The following is a 17381-nucleotide window of genomic DNA, read 5'->3' as shown; positions in this document are numbered from 1 at the left end:
AAAGAAGCAAACGTGACATGAGAAAAAACTTTTTCACACAACATGTGGTTTGGGTCTGGAATACACTGCCTGGAAGTGTGGTGGAGGCAGGTTCAATCAAGGCATTCAAGAAGGTATTAGATGATTATTTAAATAGAAACATTGCGCAGGGGTATAGGGAAAAGACAGGGCAATGGCACTAGGTCATAACGCTCATTTGGAGAGCCGGTGCAGCCACAATGGGCCGAATGGCCTTCTGTGACGTTAAAATTCTGTAATTCTGTGAAGATGCCTATCCTTTGTTCCGTCAAAGTCTGGGACGTGGTTTGAATCTTGTTATACTATTGCTCTGCTGCAGCCTGAGGCCACCACCCAGGCATTATCGGCCATGGCTGCTGTGGGTAGCCCTTGTCCCTGAGGAGCTAACCATGCAGTCTCTCTGGACCCTGGAAACGTCAGGGATCTGAGATCTGCTAACGATGTAGGGGTCATGGACGCTCCCTGGGAATTGAATGCAGACCCGTAGGATGTAGTTGTGGTGGTCGCAGACCTGCTAAACATTCAGCCAGTGGAAGCCCTTGCAGTTGACGTAGTTGACTACTTGTTGCCTCAGAGATCTAAGCGCCACATGAGTGCAATCGACGGCACCTGTGGAAAACCAGAGATCTGCGCAAAACCCAGCGCACTTGCTTCCTGGCTTTCCTGACCCCAGGCGAAAAGCACAAAGTTCTGTACCTTCAACAAAGATGGAGTCTGTGACCCCCCTGGATACACTTAGTCATGAAGGCTTGCAAAATCCCACATAGGTCAACTGTGGAGCCCTGGAAAGAGCCACTGGCGTAAAAATTGAGTACCACGGTCACTTTCATGGCTACTGGCAGTGGATGCCCTCCATATCCCCATGGCACCAAATCCTTCAGCAGGTGACATAGTGTCCGACCAGTTCCCTAGACAAGCATAGTCTTCGGCAACACTGGTTCTCAGTCACCTACAAGAATGACAAGCGCCGTCGATAAATCTTGGGTCTAGTGAAGCGACAGCTCTCTGTGGATCTTCAGCTGCATTCCCAGCAGGCCCTGCTGCCCCTTCATCTTGAGGGAGGTGCTCTTCCCTTTGCTGAGCCAGGCACCTCCACCGCTCTCTTCTTCTTCTCTGCTCCCTGTAAGCCATGAGCCACACTGCTAAATCACAGGCTCCATGATCCTGATGTTCTCCTCCTGCAGGATCAAAGAGAGAGACAGGTGGGTTAGCAAATGTGTCCTAAGGACCTTTCTTAGTTAAGTCTCAAGGCCCCTTCATGCATGCCAGACAGCGCTGGCCACCACTTGGATGGCCAGTGTGTACTGCGTTCATTGGCTGTCCAAAACCCCGCCCACCTCTGCCCCACTCCACTTGATGGATTGGCAGCAGCTTCGACCACTGGACTGCATGCTGTGCTCCCAGCTCAGGTGCGGGCATTCTCCTAGCCCACACTGCAAGGCTGCGCTGTTAGCTTAAAGCATAATGGATACTGGTCCAAATATTAATAGACATTGCAAGAGTCTCCAGGCACCTCCATCAGTGATTGCACCATGGCCACCTTTCACAAGGGGATTCTACAACCTGACCAGTCGGCCAATTGCTCTGCTGCCCCCTAAAACACACATTAATTTGCAGTCTGCACCTAAGGGGTGAAAATTCCTGGAGCGTTTGGTGGCACATTCATGCTTTTGCATTGCTTGAGTTGGCAAAAAAGCTTCAGAGGCCCAACACCAAGCGTGTTAATGGAGCTGCTGGTGAACAGTCTCAGCTGCAGAAGAATGCTCACTTTTGACAAGTTTTTCCAAGTGCGTGGTTGCTTCTCTCCCCTCCCGTCCCCCGTCTCCCTCGCTTGTGTACTTCCTTCAGTCTGTACTGCCTTGCCATCCCACTCCCCGAGTCTCACCCTTGCCCCGGCACAGCACTGAAAACCAGCCCAGAAAAACGACTTGCCTGTGCCTACCCAAATGCGCAGCACCTCTTCCTTGATGCCCTACAGGCAATGTTCACGAACTTGTGTGCACTCAGCTCTGAGTTCCTCTCGAAGTTCAGCTTGCCAGGTGCATGCCTTTTAAAGGCAGTCGTGAAGTGCGCCGTCCTGAAATCATGCCGAAGTGAGTGGTAAATTTGACATGGGGAGGATGATTCCGGCATGAAAACACAAGAATGAGCTGCAAATGCATTAAAATGATGTTCCCAATGTTAGACGGTGAGAAATGTGTTCTGCCATTGACGGGCAGAGTGGACAATTGCAAACTGGTTTCATAATGGCGTGAAACTGATTTTTGGCCCTCTGGTCATATTGTCCACTCACACCCACGATGACGCCCACCACCAATGGGACCGGACGATTCTTCCCAATGTTTCCTCTCTTGGGGGAATCCAGAACTAGGGGATATAGTTTAAAAATAAGAGGTTTTCCATTCAAATGAAAATGAGGAGGAATTTTTTCTCTCAGAGGATCTTTGGAGCTCTCTTCCACAGAGAGCAGTGGAGGCTGGGTCATTGAATATATTCAAGGCTGAGTTATTCAGATTTTTGATTGACATGGGAGTCAAAGAGTTATGGGGGAACAGGATGAAAAGTGGAGTTAAGGCCACAATCAGGTAAGGCATGATCTTATTGAAAGACAGAGCAAGCTCGAAGGGCCGAATGGTCTACACCTTCTTTGGTTTCTTATGACTTTATGGCCCTAAAAATTAAGACCCATTTCTTTCTTTCTCATGCAAAAGCAATTAGAGTGCAAGCCAGAATTCCCTAGAGAAGAAAAGGATGTTGTAAAAGAAATTCAGACATGACTTTGGAAGACGAGAAGAGTATTTTTTTAATGTTTCCCAGTGAATTATGTAGTTATGACAAATTTTATTTTATGACTTTCAGTAGGATTGAACGAAAGAAATAAATGCAAGGATTTGATGGAAACGATAGTAGAAAGAGTAAGTGTAGGGAGAAACAATGTGAGGGGCCAACATGTAAAAGCAGGAGAAATAGTGGTAGAGGGATAGTGACGGCAGAGAGGCCGAGCCTGAGGGGAAACAGTGCGAGAAGCTAACAGATAAAAACAAACAGATAAAAGCAGGAAAAACAGTGGCAGAGAGTCAGTGAGAGAGGAAAGAGCAAGCCTGAGAGGAAACAATGCAAGCCAGTGTGCGCAATAATTCAGAGTCAGAGGGTAAGCTGAACGCAGAACACCAAGAAATAAATTTAAAAGGGATGTAGATGCAGTGAGAGTGGAAAACAGGTAAGTCTTAATTTATTAATTTGTTTCATTAAATTGTTTTTTCACTTTTGTTGTTAATTAAATTGATGGTAATTTCTATTATGTTTTTGATTGATAAATTTCAACTCTAATGTTTTTAGTTATCCTATTTTAGTTTCTCACTCTTTTGGAGATCGGATTCTTAGAGATTAGTCTCATGGCTTTGCGGGTTATAGTCTTACACATCAATGTCTTAGATTTTTAGAGTACAGTGTCAAGTGTTTTATTTGTCAGGGCTTCAATAATTTAGATTTGGGATTGACTATCATGCAGACCAGTAAGGACATTGCATACTCATCCTGTTCCATGTAGTAACTTGACGTCACTCCATGAGTCCTGGATAACCACATCTTTGAGAAGTGTTGTCAGTTGCTTGAGCTCCAGCTTAAAGTTTTGGAGCTTGTGGAGCAACTACAGGAATCTGAGAGTCTCCTGGATCTTATGTTCTAGGAGGTGGTCACCCCACTGCCACAAAAGGTGCTGGAGGTGAAGTGATGTGTGACCACCAAACATGGTAAGAGGAAGACACAGGTGGTGCAGGAATCCCCAAAGTTAGTGACGCTCACTAGCCAGTTTTCAATTTTGAATACCGGGGAGGGTGACGACTCTGGAGAAATGCAGGAGATTTAACTGTGTCTAGGAAAAGGAAGGTAGAAATGCAGTAGTCATAGGGGATTCAATAGTTAGGGGCAAAAGACAGGTGTTTAAGGAACCGTAAACATGATTCTTGAATGACATGTTGGTTTTCTGGTGCCGAAGGATATCACAGAGTGAATGCAGAACATTCTACAAGGGGAAGGAGAACAGCCAAATTTCATGGTTCACATTGGAACCAGCGATATAGGTCGACAAAAGTGCCGTGGTCATTCAGGCAGAGTTTCAAGAGCCAAGAAAAATATTTTAAAAATAGAGCCCTAAATATAGTAATCTCAGGATTGCTCCCAGTGAATATAGAAACACGGAGATAGTACAACTAAATATGTGGCTTGAGAAAAGGTGGAAGAAGAATAGTATCTTGAACATTGGGACCAGTTATCGGAGTGGGCACCTGTACAAGATGGATAGATTGTAACCGAACAAATTGGAGGCCAATGTTGCTGAGAGGTTGACTATACAATTGGGAATGATTTAGCCTAATTAGGCAGGGGGTGAAAGGAACCAGAAAATAGCAGAAAGGGGCAGCAATAAGATCAGATGACACAGGTATACAGTACAAACAACCGTAAAATTAGAAATATCCCAATAATTGCTGAGACCAGATTGAGAAAATAACCAAAGTAACAAAGGAGATATTAAATTTTATGTACATTAGTCTCAGTAGTGCAACAAATAAGGTTGGTGAGCTGTAGGCACAGTTACCACGTAGATGGGGTTGTATTAACAGAGAGTTGGCTCAAACAAGGCCAAGAATGGGTTCTTAACATCATTGGTTGGCAAGTATTCAGAAATGAGAAGGAAAAAGAGAAGGGTGTAGCAATGCTGATTCATGATGATGTTACAATTCTAATAGAAAGGATATACCAAATAGTTCTAGGACTGAATCTTCTGGCTTTGGTTAGAAACAGAGGTGGGTTTTTTTTATATAGAACTCCAAACAGTGAGAGAAAGATTGATGAGCTAATTTGGTGGCAAGTTTTCAAAGGCATTTAACAAAAATAGAGCAGTAATACTAGGAGACTTTAATTAGCTAATATAGGCTGGGAAAACATATTGCTAAAGGCAAAGATAGAAAGGAATTTCCTCTATATGTATGTCAACTTTCTCAACAAATTTCTCCAGTCCAGCAACAAAGAAAGGAGAGTTGGATCTGGTTCCAGGAAATGAATTAGGCAAGTGGAGTGTAGGAGTTTGGGATCAGTTAGCTAACAGTGACCACAACATCTTTTGTTTTAAAGGAATTATGGAAAAGAGCCCAGAAAAAATCAACGGCAAAATGCTCAACTGGAAAGATTTAATTTTAGTGATTTGAGGGGGGTGGGGTGGGGGGGAGAATCTATCACAGATAGATTGAAAAAAAACAATTACAATCAGTAAAGCAATAAAGGAGCAATGGAGGGAATTTAGGGGAGAGGTGTTTCAGCTACAAACTAGATATATTCCTTTGAGTAGACTAGCCAAAGCTAATGCACACTGGATGACAAAACAAATAAGAGCTAAGATAACACATAAAAATGAGGCTACTGGCAAATATGAGAAGCAAGATTCAGTTAATAATTAGGAAGTTTATGGAATGTACAAGAGGGAATTGAAAAGTTAATGTGGGAAGCAAAGAAAAGTTACCAGAAAAGATTAGCAGATAACAATAAATTGAACCATAAAACATTTTATAAACATATAAAATGCAAGTGATTTACTGTGGAAAAAAATTGGTCTACAAAAAACGCAAAGGAAGATTTTTATGTTGAGGCAGAGGATAGCTAAAGTATTGAAAGAGTGTTTTGTATCAGCACAAAGGAAGCAAATAGTTACACTAAAAGAGGAGGTAATTTATGGATGGGATAATAATAGAGAAGATGCACTAAGATTAGCATCACTGAAAGTTGGTAAGTCATCTGGTCTGGGTTGCTGAAAAAAGCAAAGATAGAAATAGCAAGGCATTGGTCACAGTCTTTCAATCCTCATTGGATACAGGAGTAGTGCTCAAGAGTTGCTAATGTTATCTATTATTCAAGATGATGGACAGGGATGAGCAAGGAAAATACAGGTTGACGTTGGACTGAGAAAGGGAGAAAATGAGCTTTCATTTCAAAGGCCATGGATTACTCAAGGAGAGCCAGCACAGATGTGTAAAGGACAACTTGTGTCTGATTAACTTGATTGAAATCTTTGATGGAGTAACAGAGAAGGTAGATTAAGCAGTGGTGTAGTTGTTGTATATGTGGACTTTCAGAAAGACTACTGCCACAGTAGTCTTGTCAAGAAGATGGAAGACAATAGAAATAAGGGGAATCTGGTGGTATGGATGCAAAATTGGCATGGAAACAGAGGTTGGTGGATGGATGGATATATTTCAGGTTGGGAGATGGTTTGCAATGGTGTTCTCCAAGGATTGGTTTTGGGTCCATTACTCTTTTATTAATTTTTATGAACAAACTAGACTTTTTTAATTCTCTCATAGGGCATAACAATCAATGACAGCCAGTATTTGTTCCCCATCCCTCACTGCCCCTGAGAAGGTGGTGGTGAGCTGCCTTCTTCAACTATTTCAGTCCATCTGGTGTAGATACACTCACAGTGCTGTTAGGAAGGGTGCTCTAGATTGTTGACTCAGGTTTAGGAAGCAGATGAGATGAAACTCGGCAACATAGTAGATACTGATGAGGAGAGATGTAGATTTCAGGATAACAGTGACAGGATGATGAAATGGAAAGAAGCATGGCAGATAGAGTTCAATGCCCTCAAGTAGGAAGTGATGCACTTTCAGAGGACTAATGTTAAAAAGACAGTACACTATAAGTGGCATGATTTTGAAGGACATAGTGGTCACATTTGATGGCAAATTTCAAAGATGTAGCAAAAATTGACTTGTCCTATTTGGAAAGAAGTTCATTGAATATAAACGGGAAAAACATAGTGCTAAGAGTAAGGAAGAAAAAATTCCCCTTTATGCACAGGAGAATTTTTTTGATCAATATGTTTCCTGTCCAACAAGGAAGGAAGCAGGGTTGGATCTGGTTCTAGGAAATTAAGTTGGACAATTTAGAGTGTGTGACAGTAGGAGATCACCTAGCTAAACATGACCATGAACATAACTCAGTTTATCGTAATTTTGGCAAACAGTCAGAAAATATTGAAGTTGGAAATACTGAACTGGGAATGACAAATTTCAGTGAGCTAATAAGGGACATAGAACAGGTAGACTGGAAAAGGCAGCTGCAGGGTAATGCAGTAACAGAGCAATTGAAGGCATTCAGGGGAAAGATAGTTCATGGTTCATATTAGAAATATTCCTTTGAAGGGAAAAAGTAGAGTATCAAAAACTAATGCACCCTGGATGACAAAGGAAATAAAAAGTTAGCATACAACATAAAAAGGAGGCTTATGACAAATATTAGGGGTAAGATTCAGTTAATAACCGGTGGCTGTAGCATATCACGTGACTTGATAGTATTGAGCACCAGACAGACCTGAAACTCAGGCAAATACCTAATTACATACGGACAATCACAGCCACTTGTGAAATTCACACATTCATTTGTTAAGGATGGACCATCAACAGAAAGGACCATAACATACCAACCAACTTTGCCTTTCTGCTTCACCATGAACAATAGAGACATCAAACCTCAATGGATACTTGAAAATGAAATGGATCTCATTGACTTTACGTTGTATTGTGATAAAAGCAAAATACTGCAGATGCTGGAAATCTGAAACAAAAACAAAAATACCTGGAAAAACTCAGCAGGTCTGACAGCATCTGCGGAGAGGAATACAGTTGATGTTTCGAGTCCGTATGACTCTTCATCAGAACTAAGAAAATAGAGAAATGAGGTGAAATATAAGCTGGTAGAGGGGGGTGGGACAGGTAGAGCTGGTATTATAAAAGCTCCTCACCCCAAACACAAAAGGCCTTGGCTGTCTAAAACTCTCAGGGGGTGAAAAGCCACAACACAGGATGTTAACTGGCCTAACATCATTTTATTTGGAAAAGGACTTTGGACTTGTAACAGGTCACATGGGTAAGGCAGCCATGCTTGTTAACCTGCTATTAAAAATAATGGCAAAAGGTGACACTCCTGTGGCGCAGGCTGGCGTACTCAGCTGGCTGTAGGGTACCGTAGGGAATCCGCCATACAAATCACATGACCAATCCAGCGCAGCTGAGCTCTGAGGAATATGTTCTCAATGCCAGGTATGCAGCACTTTGCAAAAAACCTCTGTGTTGGGGTTTTGTCCTGCCACCTGTTGTGAACAGATTTCAGACAGTGAGGATGGAATGCTCCGAATTGTTTTACGTGATGCCGGCAAGTTATTCAAGTCTCACACCCATAAAGAAATGATATTAGAATCACTGCCTGCTAAGACTTTGATCTTTGTTCTGAGACAAATACCATGCTTTTTCCAAAGTCTGTGAGTGAGCCTGCCAAACGCTGAGAGCTTGCTTTTGCCAGACAATGGTTGCTTTTGTCATTCACATAGTGTTATTGCAGAAGATACTCCCAAGATAACAAAACTTCTGTACTGAACAGAGGGGTGTGTTGTTGATAGTGACTGTGAGGTCTTGGAGTTAATTGCCCATGGGAGTTGGAGGGTGGTGTGGGGGGTGCGGGGGGTGGGGGGATAGTGGGAGGGGGGGTGTGGGGGCAGGGGGGCGGGAACATGGAGTGTTGATACGAGATCTCTGTCTTCTTCAGACTTATTGTCAGGCCAAAGTGTTCGGAGGCTACGGCAAAGCCTTCAACAAGCAGTTGAGTGTCCTCCAGAGTATGTGCTATTGACACCAGTCGTCTGAGAACAAGAATTCACTCAGCAGCTGTTCAGTAACCTTTGTGCAAGCCTTGAGCCTTTAAATGTGTATTCCTATGTCAAGATCTTTGAGTGCATACTGGAGCATGGCCGAGAAGTATATGGCAAACAGAACTGGAGCCAACACTCAGCCCTGCTTAGTGCTGTTGATGACAGGAAAGGCATTCAAAGACATATGACTTTGCATCATGTTGACGATCACGCCATTGTGAAATCAGCAAATGACACTGATCCTCTTTTCTGGATAGCCATATTTGTGCAGAACTTCTACAGGCCTTCCTGGTTTACTGTATCAGAAGATTTGGTCAGGTCAACGCACACCACGTAGAGTCCTTATTCTGTGTGCAGGACTTGAATTTGATGTGCTGCAAAGATCATGTACGTTGTTTCCCGTCTAGCGCACTGTGATTCTGGGTACACAGGGTCTGTGAGGTGAGTGACAGTCTTGCAAGAATTTTTCCTGCTGTTAAAAGAAGTGATATTCCACAAGGATTGTCACAGATGGACTTCTCCCTTACCATTTGTAGAGATGAGTTATGGAGGCTTCCTTGTATCCTTGGGCAACAGTGCCCTAGTTACAGATTAGACAGAAGACACTCATGAGTTTCCTAACCATGTGTGTCCCTCTGTACTTGAATACTTCAGGTAGGGTTCCAATGACTCCCAGTGACCTGCCCATGGAAAGCTGCTTTATGGCCTTTGTGACTTCCGATTGAGAAAGAGCGAGAGCAGGTTCTTCTGGAGCATGGTACTGTGGAAGTGACTGAATGGTATTGTTGGACACAATGGATTGTTGATGTAGGAGATTGCTGAAGTGCTCTGCTCAATGAGAGACAATCTCATGCCTATTTGTTAGCAATTGATTGCCATTTGCTGAGATGATGGGTGCCACACCGTTGGTTTTGAGGCCAAAGACTGATCGCGGACCTTCATGTAGAGCCTTCAGGTCATTTTTATCGGCAGCTGCTTGAAGCTCATCAGCCTTGTTTTCCCACCATCAGTCCTTCATCTCTCTTAGTTTGGCCTGCAGCATGTGTTTTGAAAGCCCATGGAATTAAGGAGAAATTGGCTTAGTGACAGGAAGCAGTGGGTGGTGGTGGATGGATATTTGTCAGCCTGGGAGGTGGTTTGCAATGTCCAGTACTCTTATCAATTTTTATAAATCGCCAAGACTCTGATATAGAGAGCAATAATATTAAGTTTGCAGATGATACAAAACTTGGCACTTTTGGAGGAACGCTGATCAAGTAGTTTAAAAAAAGCATACAGATAATGTGGCTTTATAAATAGGGGCATAGAAAGTAAAAGCAAAGTGATTGTGCTCAAACTATTTAAATCACTGCTTTTGTGGATAATTCTGGAAACCACACTTCAGGAAAGATGTTACAAGGAGAGGTTGGATTTTTTTTTATATTCCTTCACGGGATATGAGCTCTGTTGGCTAATCCAGCATTTATTGCTCATCCCTAATTGCCATTGAGAAGGTGGTGGTGAGCTGACTTCTTGAACTGCTGCAGTCCATGTGGTGCAGGTACACCCACAGTGCAGGTAGGAAAGGGGCTCTGGGATTTTGACCCAGCAACAGCGAAGGAACAGCGATGTATTTCCAAGTCAGGATGGTGAGTGACTTGGAGGGGAACTTCCAGCTGGTGGTGTTCCCATCTATCTGCCACCCTTGTCCTTCTAGATGGCGGGATCATTAGTTAGAATTAGTCCCCTTGAAACAGCAAAGATTATAAGAAGTGACCAAATAGAGGTTTTCAAGATGAGTCGGAGTTTTGAGAGAGTACATAAAGGTTGTTCTCTTTGGCTTAGGATTTAAAATAGATTTAAAATCATTGGCAAAAAGTCTAGAGGGGCGATGAGGATGAATGGTTTCACCCAGAGATGTTGGTATCTGGAACATTCTACCTGAAGCTAATTCCATAAATTATATCAAAATGGTGTCCAGCAGATACTTGAGTATGAGGAACTTACAGGGTTATGGACAAAAATCAGGGCTGTGGGACTGAGAACAACTGTCCTTACAAAGAACCAGTATATGCAGGGCAGATCAAATGACTTTCCATGCTGCAAATTTCTACGGTTACACTTATGATTAGCCACAGATAAATCTTTAGTGAACATATACATTTTTGGTGAATTTCTAGTTTTGTCAAGGTGCAAAACATCAGATGAGTAAATGGAACAGCTTTGCAGGTTAGGTACCGAGTATGTTGGTATTAGTATGGTGTTAGCATTATAGTATTATTTAGTAAAGTCAGGAATGTGATGGAATACTACCCACTTGCCTGGATGAGTACAACTCCAACAACACCCGTGACACCATCCAGGACAAAGTAGCCTGGCACCCCATCCACCACCTGAAACATTCATTTCCTCCACCAACAACACACAGTGGCAGCAGTGAGTACCATCTACAAGATGCATTGCAGCAACTCATTAAGGTTTCTTCGATAGGACCTTCCAAACCCACGACTTCTACCACCTAGAAGGACAAGGGCAGCAGATGCATGAGAACATCATCACCTGCAAGTTCTCTTCCAAGCCACTCACCATCCTGACTTGGAAATATATCATCGTTCCTTCGCTATCACTAGGTCAAAATCCTGGAACTCCCTCCCTAACAGCACTGTGGGTGTACCTACACCACATGGACTGCAGCAGTTCAAGAAGGCAGCTCACCACCACCTTCTCAAGGGCAGTTAGGGATGGGCAATAAATGCTGGCCTAGCTAGTGATGCCCACATCTCCTGGAAGAACTAAAAAAAAGTATTAGACATGAAGCTAGGTTAAGTATAGTCCAATCCAGACTAAAGCTTCTGCAGGGTACATCCAGCCAGTGTTTGAGCTACATGCTCAGAAGAATACTCGTGCCTCCACCGCCCCCCCCACCCCACCTCTGCCACCACTCATTTCAATTCAAACTCTCCTATCAATCCGAGCAGGATTAAATTCAGGTCATAAAGGTGATAAGGCTGAATTTAATCTACTGCATCAATCAATCCTTAAAATCCACATTCCCAAACAAAGTGCAAATGGGAACATATCTGAAAAACATTATTAGGAAGACAAAGGCTGTAAATGGCTTTGTTGAAAAAATGTTGATGCGCTTTAAGATGTTTTCAAAGTTACTTTTTAAAACACTGTAATTTTGGCTACAATTTAGCAAATTGTGTATGCTATATGTGTTATATATGCATCCCATGTTTTTAAAAGTGTCAAATTGAAAAATAGTAGCCAAAAAGATTCCAATTATCAAAAGTGAAAAAAAAACAATTAACCACATTATAAAGTGTTGCAAACTTCAGCAACTTAAATAAACACAGAATCGGTGAATTAAAGCAACAAAATTTATCATGTTTTTCAGAACCTTTTCCAAAAAAAAGAATATCTGTTGTGAAGAGAAGGTAGTGCTTAATATGTTTCATAAAGACTATCTAAACATACTTGTACAAGTAATGAAAGTTTTATTCCTCTGAAGGTCTCTCTGATCTGAAGATTTGGAAGAGTATCTGAAGGCTTTGAGAAACAGCATCGTAATAGAAAATTATATTATCTGGCTTGAAGTTGGCCAAATGTTGCACAAAACACATTTGTGAACTGGTTGCTGTGATGTTAAACAGTAATACAGCTAGATCATTATAATTCCTAAAATGACAGGAAAAGAAGTAAGAGTTTGAGCTAACCCATACCACTGCCCTGCAACTCAGTCCAGTTGCAAATTAATATAAGCAGAAGCCTGGGAGCTGTTCGTCTGCCTGACATCTTGGTTCAGGAACTTAAAGAAAATGTTGGGGGTTGACAGAAAGATGATGTCTGACCTGTAAAAAAAAATCTACACTTTCTTTGATATCTTTTCATAATCCAGGTTCTTACAAAGTGAAATTGAATGGATTGTAAATGTAATGTATAGAAATGTGTGCAGATGTTTTTTATACAGCAGTTTTGATATTTTTTGAAAATTATTTGCCCAAAAAGAGTAAATTCATTTATGCCTCCCAGTTATTTTGGTGAAGTTCTCCATTTTGTCCCTTAGGACTGAGATTCGCAAAATTGACAACATCCCTTTCCTACAAACTCTGATCAGTTAAACTTTAAAATATTCCAAAAAGCCGGGCTTTTAAGGTTATATTGTAAATAAGACATAATTGTTGGAGGATGTATTCAAAGCCATATTAATGAACTAGGGCAAAATAATAAATAAATTGATTTAAAATTTTCTAATGTAGATAAAAATGTACTGAGGAAAGGGAAGCTAAGAAGTGAACAATTTTAATAATCATATTTTAGATCAGAATGAGGGAGCAGATATTTCTCTCTATGCTTTTTATTTGAGATTCTTGAATGAACATCAGCAGTGAAAATGCACAAAATGAAAGCAGAATAGGTGTAATAAGACAAAGTGACCATTATAATCAGCAGATAATAATGACCAGAAGAACAAATACATGCAAGTAAGAAACCAGTATCAAACGTCAGCCACTCTCCCCACTTGAATAACACAAGACAGAAATGCAGTATTTGACAGACAATTTATTAAGGATAGATTTGAAGACAGATAATAGACAGATAATTTGAATTCCAGTGCCTCATGGTGTATATACCAACTAATGCAAATATGACAGCAGGTATACTCAAATTGCTCCATGCCATTTGTGCTCTGCCCAAAGGCAGATCCTTAGCTCAATGTCTGCTGCTGCCTCATCCTGAGCTGTTTTCTTGGCAGTTTTTTTTTTGTGAGTGGTGATTTTCTATTGCCTTCCACTCTCAGAGGCAGAGCGAGAAGACCAGTCCCAAATCTACCTCAGCCGGAGCAGGAACCTAACCCACGCTGCTGGCATTATTCAGAACAGCAGGCTAATCATCCAGTCAACTGAGCTAACCAGACCCGCTAAAAAAATGGCTATGGAGTAGAACATTTAGAAGGGTTAACAGAGGACAACACCTTGTTGAAAGCAAAGTTAACCCACACTTTCAAAGTAAGCCTGAATGGATTAAAAATTTGCAGATTAGAACTAATGATCATAATGTAAAATGATAAATTATTAAACATGGAAATGAAAATGAGAGGGAGGATAATTTTTAGTCATTTTAGGTTGCCCTTCCACAATCCAGGGTATTGCATGTTTCATCAACAATGAGAATTAATTCACAATATAATACTTGTGTGCATTTTTATTTGACGAGGCACTTTATTTGTTTTGGTATATACCCTTCATTACAGAAAGTAGCAGGCACTTTCCCAATGACATTGGGTTGCCCAAACTACTTCATTGATTCAAGGGAAATAGAGCTCCTCTAGTTTGTCTTCTAACAGCTGTCTCAGAATTGTACTAATAGAAACCAGGTAGCAATTTGGACCTGTCTGCACACATAGCAGGGAAGAAAATTCCACAACAATTTTCATTTTAGAAAACAATGGTATTACTAATATGATATTTGCATTGAGGGGGTAAATGAGCCAGAGAATATGGATACACTTAAAAAAACTGAACTGCCTGAATATTAATCAAAAACAGAAATCCAATTTACAAAGAATAAAAGGCAAGAATTAAGATTGCTACATCAGATTTTTTTTCTGAATCAGTTGGACAGAATGGTGATAACAGAAATGGTGATACTGGAGCACAACAAGTTATATCTTCAATTGCAGTGATTCGTGATTCCCATTTTAATCAATTAAAGGGCTTTTGTCTTTGGAAAGGTTGAACGTTACCGTTAAACTAGGGGCAGAATCTTTTGCCTGTTGAACGGGCCAGTCAGGAGCGGGCGCGGGTGGGTGCAGAGCCGGTTACTACCCACGATTGGTTCCGCACCGCCATTTTACATGGGCGGGAGAATTAAGGCCCGCCCAGCGTGACATGTGCCTGGTAGCACTCAGTGGTATCTGTGTGGACAGGGGGGAGGAGAGAGAGTCGGGGCCGTGTGCGCGAAATCTCCCTGAGGCACGGAGTTTTAAAGTTTGAAAAAAAGAAAGAATAAAATTATTCAGACATGTCCCATCATGTGACAGTGTCACATGAGCTGGGACATGTTTATGAATTGTCAAAAAAAATTTTATTCCTTTAATAAAACCTTCATGAAACCTCATCCCAAACATGGATGAGGTCTCATGCAAAACGCAAAGGCTGCTTGGGCTCTTCGCCTGCCCGCCAACATTAAGATTGGACAGGCAGCCATGTCAATTGTCTAAATTGATTCATTAATGGCCTTAACAGGCCTTTGACAGTTCGGCAGCTGTGCAGCCAACTCTGGCCCGCGCCCACCAAACGAAAGATCGGAATGACGCGCGGTGACATCGGGATGCACGCCCGACATAATTGCGCATCATTTACACGTCGAAATGCGGGGCCCACCCCTGCATGCCGAAGAGAAAATTCTGTCCGATTAAATTTTGGGCGGTTACCTGAATTTCAGTTGAAGAAAAAATATTGGAAACAGTTACAAAGAGCAATTTAAGAGAGTAGAACAAGTCTGCGTGGATTATGAAAAGCGGGCTTAAAGATTTAAGGACTTAACTTTTAGTAAGTACAATAATATGGATGATCTATACATCTTTCAGGAAGCATTTGATGAGCTCCATCAACAGACATTAATGCCTAAAGTGCTATCCCATGAGAACAAAGGTGAAGTAGTAAATTAGATAACTACACTCTGCTGTCTATCGTCTAGTAATTATCAATTGTAATTGTTTTAATTGTGGTGAAGTATTGAGATCTATAGGGAATTAGCATCAGGGAAAAGGGCATTTAACATTGTGAAAGGTGAAGCATTAGATTCCAGCTCTAAAAGGAGCAAATATGATTTGCACATTAAAAGTGATGAACCCATAAGTATCACAGTGTGATTGGTTGCCTACTGGATAGTCGTTGTGATCTGATATATACTGCAACAAAGGGTGGTGGAAGCAGTTTCAACAGTAACACCCAAGGAAGAATTGGATAAGATAGAGAACTGATTTCAGCAACGCCCACAGTAAGAGCATGACAAGTGCTTGTAGGCAAAAGAGTGGTTAGCCAATGGCCCGGAGTTTGCAGTCATCAATAAAGCGATGATAACTCTGCTGATCTCAAAGCTGCTTCACAAGATCTAGCAAGCTTTGTGATATGATTTGCACCCTTCCCAATTTTAATTTCATTCTGGTGCCAGCTTTCTGAGTCCTCCAACATCCAGCAATGGCAATGTCATCAAGCAAGCTTTGCAGCTAATCACACTGAAGAATTCTCATTGACGGCAAACCAGGAAGTAACAAGTAGATTTTAAAACCTTTGAAAATTAATGTTTATTATTTTGAAAGTCTTTGGAATTTTATCATGGACTCTAGAAATTTGACATCCCAGAAAATTAGCTTTTCAGGACCAGCAAGGTTGTTCAGCAATAATTATGACTTAATACACCATTTGAATGATAGTGTACAACGTGGAAGTTCATGTCAATTCAGCTCTTGTACAATGGATAAAATGTATGTTACTCAGACACTACAAAGTAGACCTTGGTATCAAGCTTCCCTCCATTAAAGGAACTTGCATTTGTATATTGTCTTATCACATTCTCAGGACACCCCAAAACACGCAATGAATTGTAGTGAATTTACCATTGTTATACTGGGAGTGAAAGTAGGCAATGTGGCAGAGGTGGAAGTAAGAAGAGAAGGTGGGATTTGAAACAAAAATAAAAATACCTGGAAAAAATCGGCAAGTCTGGCAGCATCTGCGGAGAGGAACATAGTTAACATTTTGAGTCCGTATGACTCTTCAACAGAACTAAGTAAAAATAGAAAAGAGGTGAAATATAAGCTGGATTTGAAGTTAGGCTCAGGGTTGAAAACAATGTTGTGCAGTTTTAGACAATGCTGGGAGTGAGATGGAATCAGTGGCAAGGGTGTAGAACATACGGTAGATGTGGAAGACTTCCCAGCTACTTATTCAAAGGTTGTGCCAATGACTTATCCAGGGCGCAATGCCAAAAGTTAGTCTGACAGAATGTGAAACTGAGACATGTTAGAGAGGTAGAGATTGGTGTTATTATCATAAGTACAGAAGCTGACCACATGTGTGCAGACAATGCATTTAAATAAAGAGGGCAGATATGTGTAACAGTATCATAAAATATATGGTGAATGCACAGCTATAAATAATAGTTTCATAAAATATATGTACAAGTGTATACCCATATGCATAATAGATTCATATATATATATATGATGTTTTAAAATAGCTTTTAACTCTGGCTCTTTACATGGCAAAACACTCTTACCTGTAATGTAAGAAATAAAGCTTTGCAAAGAAAAAAGGTGATCAAGGGATACCTTAGGAGATTTCAGAGAGATTATAAGGGCATGGGAGGAAAAGCCATTGCTGAAGATATGATGAACAGATAGCAGATTAGCTATGGAAGGGATGTCTTGACAATGATGGAAAATGGACATGAGTCAATGGAGGATGATGCCCTGATTAATTAGTTCAAATGCCACAGGATATAGAAATTGACCAGCAGAGATAATGCACTGTGGTCACAGTCATTCATGATTTGCTAACAAACAATAATAATAATAATAAAAAGGAAATGCTAGAAAAACTCAGCATGTCTGACAGCATCTTTGAAGAGAGAAAAAAAGTTAATAAAAGCAAAAAACTGGGGATGCTGGAAATCC

Source organism: Carcharodon carcharias, chromosome 4 (assembly GCF_017639515.1).
Source record: "Carcharodon carcharias isolate sCarCar2 chromosome 4, sCarCar2.pri, whole genome shotgun sequence".
Lineage (NCBI taxonomy): Eukaryota > Metazoa > Chordata > Chondrichthyes > Lamniformes > Lamnidae > Carcharodon > Carcharodon carcharias.
This window is presented reverse-complemented; position numbering follows the sequence as displayed.